The 14,174-nt window shown below is 44.1% G+C and overlaps 1 long non-coding RNA gene and 1 pseudogene across 4 annotated transcripts; one reads left to right on the top strand and one right to left on the bottom strand.

Annotated features, from left to right (window-relative positions):
• The first annotated feature begins 1,379 nt into the window (after positions 1-1,379).
• Positions 1,380-2,563, top strand: LOC123186509 (BTB/POZ and MATH domain-containing protein 1-like; annotated as a pseudogene).
• A 1,411-nt stretch (positions 2,564-3,974) lies between these two features.
• Positions 3,975-10,785, bottom strand: LOC123190944 (uncharacterized). Of its 4 annotated transcripts, XR_006496635.1 has the most exons (11): positions 10,275-10,785; positions 9,657-9,793; positions 9,145-9,574; positions 7,931-8,110; positions 7,567-7,834; positions 7,276-7,451; positions 7,061-7,167; positions 6,913-6,981; positions 6,494-6,579; positions 4,732-4,828; positions 3,975-4,453 (listed from the first exon to the last, which is right to left on the bottom strand). It is a non-coding gene; the product is annotated as an uncharacterized lncRNA (long non-coding RNA). The 4 variants fall into 4 exon arrangements; XR_006496633.1 differs by having other exon boundaries at positions 7,061-7,451; XR_006496636.1 differs by having other exon boundaries at positions 4,732-4,791; positions 7,061-7,451.
• Positions 10,786-14,174: the final 3,389 nt, after the last annotated feature.

The raw sequence follows: 14,174 nt of genomic DNA, 5'->3' as shown, positions 1-14,174 counted from the left end.
GTGTGCCCTTTTCTCGGCGGGTCTTCCGGTGGTTCTGTTGGATGTGTTTTCGGTTGCATATCTTCTCTTGTTTTCCCCGTGTACTCTGGTTCATTTGAACCTATCTTGTATGGAGCCGCGAGGCTTCTAAGCAAATTCGATTGAATATATTCAGGTGGGGATCCTTCCCCCCGGTGACCATTCAAAAAAAAAGAATTTCGGCCTCGTAGCTAGATCAGGTTCCCCAACGGAATTGACTAGTGAAGCGCGTCCCTCTGTATCGATGGACCTTCGCTTAACAAAGGACGGCCAAGGGCGAAGGTCAATAAATGAGATCGTAGAAGGAGTCAAAATAAAGATGAAACTAGATACATTAAGTGTTGATCATGTTTCCTTGTCTCCCCTTTGAAAGGAAGACTTGGGCGGCGGCCGTTCTGCCACATCTCCGTCGGCATGGTTGTGTGTCCTCTACCCCTATGGCTGTCGCTCTGGCGACGGAAGGGGACGCCCGACATTGCTACTCTGATGTGTAGTTGGCTTTGGAATTCGCAGAGGCATAGCGCTGGAAAGCAAGTGGCCTTATCGTCTCGTCAGGCATCGGATTTGGCGGAGTTAGGCTGTGTCGGCTCCCGTTCGGCTAGCTTCACCACTGGTGGAGCTGGGGGCATGGCAGCGTTTGTGGGGTTTTCGAAGCGGGATGTGCGGATGGCAGTGTGCGGCAACATCCATTTCTCCTATCGCATTGGTTGAAGTCGACGCCGTTAGGATCAGACAGACACGGGGATAATCCCCGGCCGTCATACCACAAAGACTCGACAGAAAAGGCAGCTTTGTTTGCGATGGTTGCGGCAGTTCTCATTTCTCTTTGGAGAAGCAACAACGGCGGCAGAGTCCAATTTTGTGACGAGGGTAGGCAAGGATAGATGCCCAAGGACTGTGCTACAAAATTTCTTGTTTTTGGATCATTCCTGCAAATCTTTCGATCCTTTTTTGTTTTCGTTTTGTGAGGTTGCTTTTACAATCTTCATGTCTCGGCATCTGTTTGTGTGTAAGGGTGTATGCGTATGTATTATGTGTACCAAGTTTGTTCCATGAAGTACACCGTGGCAACTTCTTAAAAAAAAGCAGGAATTACAAGCTATGGTTGTTTTGGATCAAGAAACTGAACTTTTTTTTAAGTTGATCAATCAAGAAACTAAACAATAGCCTTATTTTTTTAGTATCAAGAAACTAAACAATAGCCAATCGTTCGTTCATGGCAGCCTCCGGTAAGCCCATCGTCCAGGCCAAGGCCCAGTGGTAGCAGCCCATCGTCCAGGCCAGCCATAGAGGCCGAGGAGATTTCATCTTCTAATAAAACAGAGGAGAGTCGCTGAACAAACCCTATTCGCCGTCGTCGCGCTAATTTCCCCTCCGCACAAGAATAGGCAATGGCGGCGGCACTGCAGATGCCTAGTACGACGACTACGGCGTCGGCTTGCGTCCCAGATACGGCGCGGGGCACGCACGTGTTCACCATCGCCGGCTACAGGCTGCACAAGGGCCTCGGCGCCGGCAAATTCATCCGATCCGCCACCTTTGCCGTCGGCGGCTATGACTGGTGCATCCGGTACTACCCAGACGGAGACCTAAACCAGAAGGACCACGTCTCGGTCTGCGTCGAGCTCCAGAGCAAGAACTCCGTGGTGAGGGCGCTCTACGACCTGAGGCTGATCAACCGGGCCACCGGGCTGTCGTCGTTGATCTTCTCCCGGCCATCGTCCCTCCCGGCGTTCGACTCCTTGAAGAACGATCATGTCAGGGGTGCTTACAAGTTCATGAAGATCGACCTCCTGGAGGCATCCCCGTACCTGCAGGATGACTGCCTTGTGATCCAGTGCGACATTACCGTTCTCCTCAAGGAAATACCGGCCGTGGCGACAGTTGCCAAGCCACCTGAGATTCAGGTAACACCGTCAGACTTGTCGAACAATCTTGCGAAACTGCTGGAAGGGAACAAAGGAGCGGACATGACGATCAAGGTTAACGGTGAGGTCTTCCATGCGCATAAGATTGTGCTCGCGATGCGGTCTCCCGTCTTCGACGCTCAGCTCTACGGGCCAATGGGGACAGCGAGAAACAGTGCATACAGATTGAGGACATGCAGCCAGCTGTTTTCAAAGCATTGCTTCACTTCATGTATACAGATTCATTGCCTGTCATGCACGACCTTGACAACCATGACAACAAGGAGATGATTAAGCACTTGATCGTGGCTGCAGATAGGTATGCCATGGAAAGGATGAAGTTGATGTGTGAGAGTATGCTATGCAAGAGTCTCGATGCTAAGAGCGTTGGGGCCACATTGGCTCTAGCTGACCAGCATCATTGCAGCAAGCTCAGAGAAGCATGCGTTGAGTATATCAAACTCTTCTCTTAGCTAGAACAGAGGATATATGTACGTGATGCCAAGCAAAGAGTCTGATCGCCTGACTATAGATGATATACTCAAGAATCTGATCGCATGTTAGGGGTGCAATAAAGTTTCGCTAGGTTTAGAGTGTGGATCCGCGCGTACTAGTTGATTTGTGAACATTTAGTTTGTTGGTCAGTTGCAACATACTCCCTCCGTCCGAAAATACTTGTCATCAAAATGGACAAAAAGGGATGTATGTAGAACTAAAATACATCTAGATACATCCCCTTTTATTCATTTTGATGACAAGTATTTTCGGACGGAGGGAGTAACACCTTTGATCATGTTGCCTAGTCCTGAGGTTTTCGCAGATAATTGGAAGGAGATGAGTAGGTTTATCAGAAAAAGTGACCACCTTAGACCAGGTTGTCTTGTCATATTTAGTCCTTGTAGAGGTATTTTGGTGGACTTTGGTTGATTTATCAGAAAATATGTTTGCTAAACCTATATATGAATCCATGCTAGCTCACTAGTTTTCTTGTAAATGTGCTGATATTCTGTCTAAACAATATATTTACCATCATAATTTCCCCTTTTTGTGCATCTTTTTATTTCTAATTATCAATGAGCAGCACCGCCAAAACCATCTCCATTGTGAATTGTATTACTGTACAATAGTGTAAGTAGTAACATTGCATTAGTATGTTGTGTCATGCAAACAATTATCGAATTTCAGTCTATGCAAATTGCTAATTATACCTCACCAAAAATAGTGCAAACTATACACTATTATAAGCAAATAGAACATTTATGTCAGAGTGCCCAAGATGGTGCTCGCAGCTTTGTTGTACAATTAGGGGTATCTAGTTTGAATGTTGTTACCGGGGTTTTCCTTTCTTTGTAGATTTGACGCAGCAAGAACTTTGGATCCTGGGTTAATTTTGGAGGAGTATGAGCTTTGGGCAACCAAAACATGAGCGGCTGGAACTCAAAATGCAGCTCATAAATTACTAGTACTTGTTTGTAGATAGCCTATTGTTGCTAGCTAGCTGCATTGCGTACCTGCACCATCAGGTGTTGTGGTGTTGTACCACAACACCTATTGATCCTCGGGAATTTGGGCAAATATCTATCGAAGCTGAGTTCTGTTCTCTTAGAGTTTCTCTCTTCCAGTGTTAAATGACATTGACCTTTGATGACACTAGATGACCCGTTGCGCCAATGGCGCAAAGGCCGACAGCAAGCCAAGTATTGTAAGAGTGGTGATAAGAAAACTCGGTCACAAATCAAAATAATGAGTACTTACTGCTGGTTACTATCTTTGTTCATGATTACTGTTTCTCCTTGAACAATCTGTGCTAAATGATAGTGCTATATCCCTTAGTGGAAGGTGGACACTGCCAGGTAGGGCATGCCTCTTCCTTGCTTAGCATATTTGTTGTTGCTAGTGAGTACTCGATTTTTGAAACAGAGAAAGTAGTAAAAACAGATAATTATAGATAAGGGTGGCATTATGCATATTAATAGACCGATGAGAACAACAATAGAGGTTATATAAGTAAAAGCATATCTATATGTGCTATTGGTTGTTGAAAAGAAGTTGAAAACGAGGACAAACATGTTCACTGTTGTTGCTAAAACACCAAGATGGTCTGCAAGGTAGGCTTAGTGGTGCTTACAAAAATAACTGATTCTTAAAAAGGAAAAAAAACAAATCTATCAACATAAACTTCGTAGCAATTCATTCAACAAACATAGAAGAGAAAATAATATATTTCATACATTTTATAGTACATGCCCTTGCTTTCAGACCCTACGCAGAAGGGGAGAAGATCCTTATCTGCAACTTCTATAGCATCATAATAGATCTTCTCCAACAAATTTTCAGTTTCCAGGATATAGTCTGTGATGACCTTCAAACAGGAATTGTTATCGCCTTCAGTTTCCTCCATTCCCTTCAACAGCCTAAGAAACTGCAATGCATTGCAATCCTTGTTGCGTAGCAGGTTAGAAACAACTCTCTTTCATATTTGTTAAAGTCAATATGCAAGGAAGCCATGGTACACACAAGTGCCATATCTGCAACAAAATACAAAGCTCATCTATTAATCTTCTTGAAGGCAACACAACAAAATTACAGTAAAAAGAAACTAAATGCAATCCATCGTATTTCTCAAGCCTCTATGCCACCAACGGCTTGTACACAAGCTCATTCTATATTCGGTTATACCCAACCAGGCATCCTAGTCAATAATAAAATCTTCTATAGTCAATAGTTAATTACTGCAATATGTCTGAAATTAAGAGCTATGAATAACACTGATATCAAAAAAATTACTGGGATCACTGAATCATACCAACACTTTTTCAGCAGTCTCAAGCCTGCCTTCAGCTAAGTCCTCTGATCCTGTAACAATCTGCCATATGAATCAACAAGATCACACCACATCAGGCCTGCAAGTGAATGACAGTCATGTGGTGTAAATTACCAAATTGAAAACTTCATACGTATTTTTAAGGTCATTGCAAGTGTTGATCCTTGTGGCCAACTTCTCTACATGTGGCTCCTCCCAAAATCAATATAGAGACATACAAAGATGGTTCGCTTAATTCTATCGACCAGAAGTGTGTGAAAACGATTATTAGACATATATGACAAACTCGTTCGGTTAAAGCATGTGAGATGATCAATATGCCTAGAAAACTACATCCAGAACAAACTCGTGCAAAATAAAGCCTGCAAATGGCACCAATTTAGACATAAACCTTTCCCTCAGGAGGAAAACATAATGGGGACCTAAAGCCGCACAATATATGCTTTGCATTTTTAGACAGTCAAAATTCTAAATATCTGTAATGCAATAAAACAACAAGGGAGAAAACAAGCTGCATACGATTTAAATTATGGTCGCTAAACTTCTAAAGTTTCCCCTATGACAGCCTTGTTCCCAGCAAGGGCCATTACTGCATTTGGAATTCTTGTATGAAAAAATATCCAGAATTTAAAACTATATTCGACAAGACATCCTCTCTACCAATGATGCTATCAAAACAAACAAAACAAAATTCCCAGGCAGATATATGCAACATTGAGAATGCAGAAGAAACCATAATCAAGAAGAAAGCTTACTGATCGTACCATTCATCTGTTCAGTATACTATCTTATCAGACCGAATAAATTTTCTTATCAGCATGGGGTGCATCATTAAGTAACAGACCTAAAGTCCAGAATCTAATAAACAATAAAGCATGTGTATGTACTTAATAACCATGGGTAGAAAGAAGATTTCAGTTAATAGATATTGGACTGCAGGAATGAATTTAATATAGCATTAAAAGCACACTTTATATGTGTACTCGATAACCATAGGTAGAAAGCGGATTTCAGGTAGTAGATATTGGACTGCAGGCATGAATTGTAACATATCTTTAGTAAAGTTCAAATATAAACAGAACACCATGACAGTTATTCTGTTCCATCTTAAGTGAAAAAATCCTGATGGGGCACCCTTAATTGCTCGGTACCGTTCATTAAAGTTTGTGTTTTCTGCACAAGTTGTGGTTTATATTTAACAGAGAAAAAATGATTATGTGATATACTCCCTCTGTTCCTAAATATAAGTCGCTGGAGGAGTGTAAACTGAACTCCCCCAGCAACTTATATGTCGAAACAGAGGTAATAGTAAATTGAATATGTCTTCTAGCATAATTATTCCAATTAAAAGTAGATGCTGCTTCGTCTTTCATCTAAGCAAATAGTAATGGTTCCAAGATGATAAAACACAAAGTTAGCTCTAATGAAACCTCTGTGGCACCAGTTTGCTCTGATGAAACCTCCACTATATAGAAGAAAAGCATGGAAAATGCCACAGGTTACTTATGTCCAGTGGAGGCGATAAAGGGAATATCCATAAATAGTAGGATAAAGACAAAACTAACAATGAATATAGCATGAATAGAATATCCTAACAAATAGAGTAGGACATTTATAGTTGTCATCGTAGGATATTGCACTATAAGAACAATACCATTACACTATTGGAGAATCACAACATTGTCTGCAAATAATTCTCGGGAACTCTAAAAAAAAGAAGAAAAAAAATATGAGAGAACTAAACCTGAGCTTTCTCCTCATCTTTCTGATCATCCTCTAGCATCCCCCGTGTGCCTCTAAATTTTGGCGCCTCTTCCCAGGTAGATATTTCTGCAGTGTGGCAGATAAGAAGTTAACTAAACTATATATCTCATGCATATTGCCAGTCTAATAAGCAAAAAGATTACTGTTGATCACAGCCATACCACTGGATTAGAGCCAAGAACAGGAACATCTCATGCAATTATCTTTCAAGCAACACTTTTATTTGACCCGTAAGTATTGTCGGTTTATAATCCTACTACAAAATTAAGGCCCCTCTTTGGATTAAAGTAGATTCATGGGAATTTTTTAGAACTATAAGTGGTCATTACATAATCCGGTTATGATCAGACTGTTGCAATAGAAAAATAAATTCAAAAAAGAAACATAAAGAATCAAAACCTGTAACTTTGGGCATCCACCCTGGTCGTCATTTCAGCAACCTGCTACTCTCCAAGGGGCAACTCCAATCTGAAAATAACATGGGAAATAAGTTGAGGGGATCTGAGTTTGAGGAAATGAAATATCACACCCCTTTAGCAAGCATTACTCGAGAATGCAGGCTGCTGCCATCTCTGTCTTCCATGCCATTTCACACCCTTGAAACCCCGAAACCCGCACCACCATGGGGGACAAATTTAACCCTATCGAATTCCACTGTCATGTTAATAACAGAAATTAACATGAGCATGGCTAATACCTCCTGCATTTCTATGTTCCCTAAACCAAAGAAGAAATAAAATAGATGCACATAAAAATAATTACAGGAAAACTGGATTGGCAGTGTGTGAATAAACCTCTCTCCCTCCCTCTCTCCATCCCTCTCTCTCTCATGACACCATGGTGTGCAACCAACTTCAAAAAATTCAGAAAATGGCTTCATGAAGTAAAACCATGCCTGTCAAGTCTCCATTGAAAGCCGCTGCTTGGGAGGAATTAGACTGCTAACAACATCCACTATTAGACGCTTAAATCACACTTCATATTTCTACTTTCTAAATTGAAATAGGCATTGCTACAGCAGAAAGGAAACATGCAAATATGTAGCTAAATTACCTCACAAAACTATCAGCAAGGTAATAGCGAAATCTTGAGCTCCTTCGAGCAAATGCTTTGTTTCCACTCTTGCAAAAACTCCCAACCACTGAAATCTTTGCTGATGTTTGCAAAATTATGCGAATTGGGTTGCATTAAGACAGCCAAACGAACAAATAGTCCAGTCAACCAAACAAATTTTGGATAGACACTACCCCATTCAAATCCAACCATGGCATGAATAATCCGTCGATCCCAAGCGTGTCAAAGACACCAATTTTTTTCTCTCCTGCAAGAAAGAAGCCCGAGCAGAACACATCAACATATCGACAAGTAATCCACCGCTCGAGGAGTGAAACCACGAACCTACGGGGAGAGGACGTACCAGAGGAGGAAGACTCCAACAAAGAAAAGGATTGCGGTGGCAACAACACATGAGTCGGCTAGGTCGGCAAAGCTTCATCCTGTTGGCGCTCTCCATCGACGGCGGATCCATGGTCTGGAGTAAGGAGTCAGGGCAGTGGCGAAGTGGTAGCTGCGGCGCGTTGAAACATAGAACACCTTACTGCAGATGAACAACATAGTAAATTGTCATTACAGAAGAATTTAGACATATCCCACAGAAAAGTTTGGAAAGTATGTCTTGTACTCTAAGCAGACATGCAATAGAGTTTTTTCTTAAATTAAGGGGATGCAAAATCAAAGGAGGTATACACTGACTTAATTGTTTAGAAAGTAGTTGTGCGTTTATCAGATGTTAAAACTACATAAGGGGTAAGGAGAAACGTGTGTTTTAGTATTTAAGAGATATTTTTCATATGCATGACTCAACAAAGTTCAGTGCAGGCTGACATAATATTTTTGTCAACAACCAATAATAAAAAAGGGAAACTTCACTACAGAACTGGAATGAGTACATCCTCTCTTATCTCGGCAAGTCAAGATATGAATACACTTCTAAACAAAAATGATGACCACACAATGATTCGAGCTCATTATTAAAGGGGAATGTATCTTTCGTGCTCCTGGTAAATATGTTCGACTGTATTACATGAAGTGGGGTAAATATCATTGATTTATTAATGTTACTGGTGACCTAAGCATGGTTTTATCAACCCCTGTGGTTTCAGTTCAATATAGCCTAAACTCCTCCTTGGCAATTAAACTGAATAAAACTCTACAGTGAAAAAATATCAATAAAAGAGATCTCATCTAGAGCCTGGGATCTTTGATATGGCCCTAGCAAGCCATGGCGAGTGGTGTGTCGATGTGGAACTTAAGGCGCCTGTGGGAAGATCCCACCCACTCAACAACACTTCATTCCCCCTTCTCCACTTCATTCCCATATGATGAAACCAACTATATAAGCATAAGCATCTTGTATCATTTAGTGTATATAACCATACGCTTGGGTGAAGTTAATTTTCCACTATTTCTCATATATGCACAAAGTTTATCACTACTGGTATATAACCATATATCCACACAACATGTACAAAGAAACAATGCAGAAACAACCTGGCTTGCTTAGCCTAGAGCAGAACAGCAACAAAATTCTCATAAATAAGGAATTAAAAAAGACGTTGAGATGGCACTCACCAATAACGAGCTGAAACAAAGGCGTGTCCTGCTTGAGGCCTTTTTTGGTGATGTTGCTCCTGCTACTGCACATGTTGGGTCATCCTTCGCTGAAAAGAGGATGTTCCGCCATCGGCAACAAGCCTTAGCCTTGCACATTGTTCCTCCCAGCATGCATGGAACCCTCATTGACCCTCCTCCAGCCATTAGCATCCCATGGTCCCCACAGACTTTAATGATGACCAAGACCAGTTTACCAAACAGAATCGAACATGGTGGCGAGCTGGTAAAATCTTCTCAATTGTTTCCTAGGAAAGAAGACCAGCGGATGTTATTCTCTCCAGTGGTGATATGAGAATGCTGATTACTTTCTTAAGTTATCCCTTTTCTCCTCCTCATAAGAGTACATTAACTTGCAAAGTTGACATAATGATTCCATTGTGTTTCTCACCTATAGGCAATTGATTGTTTGAGAATGCATTATGCAAAATTCATATAACAAAGAACCGAGAAGAAAGGAACCTTCAGAGCACCTTATCAATTATAGATTTTGCCTCTGCTTTAAGATATGATATTTAGCTATCAAGGCCTTCCAGTGTGCTATTGCTGATGTTTCTGGACTGCTCAACACCATTCTGATGGAGACTGGGTTGAATTCCGTTTATGGTCTCTGCAAAATCAATTTCAAGTATTCCACATAAATAATGTACTTCATTTACATATTTCATAAATTTCTGAAGTCTAGCAGACTGAAAATATTGCAAACAAGAAAAGAAATTAGTCAGCACTCAGTACTAAAGTAACTTAAGTTAGGTGATGTGCAATCCTAGACTGTTTATACACATTACATGACGGTGGTTTGCTTAGAAAAAAATAATCTTATCATTTTATAGAAAGTATATACCACAAAATCTAGGAAGGCATTCCTGGATAATCAAGCATTCCTTAGCCGAAGCCAGTTCTATTTACACAAGTACTGCAAACAACCGAATATTTTTAGAAGCAACTAAAGGTTTCAGATTAGCATCTCTCCTTTTGCATCAGTATCAAAGAAGACAAGAGGAGGAGCTACGATACTTGCAGAGGGGCTGGTAACGGTGAGGTCTCTGGCAAGGAGACCAAGTTCTGGCCGAAAACATAGGCTCCCTTACGCTGCTGGGATGTGGAAAACCACGATGAGCACCAGCACACTCGACGAGGAGGCAACGTCGGTCACCGCCGATGGCTGACTTCCCTAACAACCGAGAGCTCTGCTCTGAAGTCGCTGCCGACAATGGTCCAGACGCCCCTCTCCAGCATCCGGGCATGCCGTTGTGCAGCACCGAGGAGGCAGGGGCCCTTGCGCCATCGTCGATTCCTTCCTCCCCTGCTGCTGAAATCTTGCACGGGATGGGATGGGAGCTCCTTGGATGGAGTGGAAGGACTCCGAGAGCGGCATGGACAACGAAGAGGAGGAAGGCGAGGTGGAGGGCTAGCGTGGGGTGGGGAAGGAGCAGCGGTGGGGGTTGATGACGGCGGCACATGAGAAACAGAGGAGGAAGCGGCGGGAAGAAGGAAAATAAGGGCCTCTCCTTCCTCTAAGTGCTCCCGTCTTCTTCCTCTTCTCCTCCTTCGGCGGCACCGGCGAGAGAGAGGAGGAGGCGGCGGCGGCTGGGAGGGAGGACGAATGGGAAGGGAGGAGGAGGTCGCTTGCGCTGGTGCGAAATCTAGGTCGAAACCCATCTGCACCAATCGTTCACGCAGGCTCCAGGGAAACCCTCCCTCTGCTCGATGGCCCCCATAGGCTCACGGGCCCACCCGTCATCCTCCTCTGAAGCAGTCTCAAACGTGAAAAAAATTGGACGGCTGACCAAACGCCAGCAGCCAAAAAAATCACTGTTGCAACCTGAGTAACTCCATCGGGCGGTCAAAATCATCGCGCGCGAGCGTTGCCTCCAGATGGGCGGGTACTTTAGCGTGGTTTATATGCTCCGATAAGACGTCCTATATATATTTCTGAAGTTTTTCTTTATGGTATTTTATTTCAAAACTTGCACGAGCAAGGGTTGAAAATCCAACTGTTTTATTGTATGGAATTTCTGTTGACTTCCGAACATCTTTGGGTTTACCACTGAATTATTAGAGGTGGCGCCACAATCTCTACTCCTAATGGAGCAGTTGGTAGTCTCGCTTCCAGGTTTTTTTTCGTCCCACCTCATCCGGTTTTTTTGGTACTTCTTTGGTACTTTCTCCCACCTCCCACCCGTTTCATTTCGCTGGTTTTTTTCGTCCCTCCCCTACCCCACCGGTTTAGTTTCGCGTCACCCTCTCACACAACGAAAAAAATCTTAACGGATCATAACTTTCCATGCGTCACCCTCCCATCAATGCAATTTGATTTAGGAAACATATAATAAATTTTAAGAAAACAAATAACAGACTTTAAAGAAAAATCCAATTTTAAGGAAACAAATCAATCGATCCATCCAAATCAAACGATCCATCTCATCAATGCAATTTGCTTTAGGAAACATATAATGGATGTGAAGGAAACAAATAATAGACTATCTAAATCAATCGATCCATCCCATCAATGCAATTTGATTTAGGAAACATATAATAAATTTTAAGGAAACAAATAACAGACTTTAAAAAAATCCAATTTTAAGGAAACAAATCAATCGATCCATCCAAATCAAACGATCCATCTCATCAATGCAATTTGCTTTAGGAAACATATAATGGATGTGAAGGAAACAAATAATAGACTATCCAAATCAATCGATCCATCCCATCAATGCAATTTGATTTAGGAAACATATAATAAATTTTAAGAAAACAAATAACAGACTTTAAAGAAAAATCCAATTAACTAATCTCTACTCTTAAAGGCCCCTCGATTGATTTTTGTCCCTCGCTTCCTTTCCCAGCACTTATACAATGGAAGGAATTATAATCCACCTATTTGTTCTCCTATATATCCGTGCTGGCAACACAACATAAACCGGTGAAAAAAACACTCACCTCGCACGTCCCCCTGCCTGCAATCCCGAAACGCCGCCATCGCTCCAGGCTCCAGCCTCCGCCGTCCTACATCTTGCCCCTCTCCAACCTCAGAGACCTCCGCCACCGCCGCCATCTCGGAACCCCAGTTCAGGGCAGGACTCAGAGAGGGTGTGGCTGTGGACGACGCTGCCGCCGTCGCAGAACCCTAGGGCAGGGCGTGGTCGCGTTGCGGGCAGCGCGAGCAGCCGTGCGTCTCCCCCGTCAGGCTGTCCTCGGCAGGAACTCGGGACCTCCTCCTGACAGAGCTAAGGCCCTCCGAGGTCCAAGTCGCTGTGCGGCGTGCAGAGTAATCTCTCCGGCCTACTCTGTCTTCACGTCAATGCTCATGTGCTCCGACCCTCCCCGACCCCTCCCAGCAAGCAGCAGAGTCTCTCGGGTTCGAGCTCCACCGGGCCGCCGCCGGCGGCGTCCATGTTCGTTGGGCGGAGCACAACGCTAGGTTTGAAATTCACCATGATGCTACTGATGAGGCTCTCCTTCTCCTTTGTTTCGTCTGGGTTTTTTCGTCCCCCCTCCCACCACCCCATCTCGTCTGGGTTTGAAATCAATAAGAGCGGCACAAAGTCTAGGTCCCTGTCTCGGTGGCAGACGGAAGGAGAAGAAGGATTGATATGTATGAGAATATTAATATTGAACTCTTAAAGTTAATGTGGCCCCGTTGCAACGCACGGGCGTTCTTCTAGTTATTCTTGGAGGTCGAATCTTGATGGTGACATTTGGGTTTGCTAGCTCACTAGTTTTCTTGTAAATGGGCGCTCGCGACTTCCCTAGGGTTTCCCAGCACCGCCGCCGGCTCCCCAACCGCGCGTCGCCGCCGCCACGGCCGGCCCACGCCGGCCCTTGCCCTCCCCCACCGCTCCCCCACCCCACCTCCACCCCTCCCTCCCCACTCCCTCCCCCGTAACCCCCGCGTCGCCTCGCCGAGCGACGCGACCGGGGGCCTCGTCCCCGACTCCCCTCCGTGCTCCTCCTCGTTCTTCCCTTCCCCCGCCGCCGCCGGCGGACGCCGCTGGGCCATGCCTGCGTGGTGCTGGCGGCGGCGGGCCAGCCCTTCCCCGCGCGCGGTCTCCCCTGCTCGGGCGGTGGTCGCAGCGATTCGTGTTGTGGCTGCACGGGCTGGGTGTGCGGGTACGCCTTCGCCGGCGCCAGCTGGGCCTTCCCCACGGCGGCCACCGTACCTGTCATATGCAACCGTACGTACAGTAACACATCGTTCATCCTTCAGTTTCATTGCAACTGGCTTCTTGACACTTACGTGAATGTCTGTCTGTCTTTCGCTTGCATCAGGTGGCATGCTAATCGATGCCGTCGTGGTTCGACATCCAGGGCACGCCCATCACCTTCGTAAGCCAAACAATCAATCCTCCCTACGAGCTCCAGTGCTGCGAGCAGTGGCCCGCCGGCGGGGGTGGTGGCCCCAGCGACGACACAGAGAGAAGCATGAACCGTGGCGTCCCGAGGACCAGGCCTTCCTGCAGCTTCGGCTTCGGCTTCTTCTCTCGTCGTAACACGCCGTGGATCGCCGAGTGGAACGAGTTTTTTTCCTTTCCATTTGGTACTGAAAATTGTCCAAGCATGTATCCTTAAAAAAAATCTGACTAGTACCAAAGGTGGAGATTGAAATCTGACTAGGGATCACACATTTTGGTTTTCTACATGGATTGCCTGCAACTCCCTCCGTTCCTAAATATTTGTCTTTCTAGAGATTTCAAATGGTCACCACATACTAATGTATATAGACATATTTTAGTGTAGATTCACTCATTTCGCTCCGTATGTAGTCACCATTTGAAATCTCTAGAAAGACAAATACTCCCTCCGTTCCTAAATATAAGTCTTTGTAGAGATTTCACTATGAACTACATACGGATGTATATAGATGCATTTTAAGTGTGGATTAATTCATTTTGCTCCGTATGTAGTCCATCTAGTGGAATATCTACAAAGACTTACATTTAGGAACGGAGGGAGTATTTAAGAACGGAGGGAGTACATCACACTAATAT

Source organism: Triticum aestivum, chromosome 2A (assembly GCF_018294505.1).
Source record: "Triticum aestivum cultivar Chinese Spring chromosome 2A, IWGSC CS RefSeq v2.1, whole genome shotgun sequence".
NCBI lineage: Eukaryota > Viridiplantae > Streptophyta > Magnoliopsida > Poales > Poaceae > Triticum > Triticum aestivum.
This window is presented reverse-complemented; position numbering and strand designations above follow the sequence as displayed.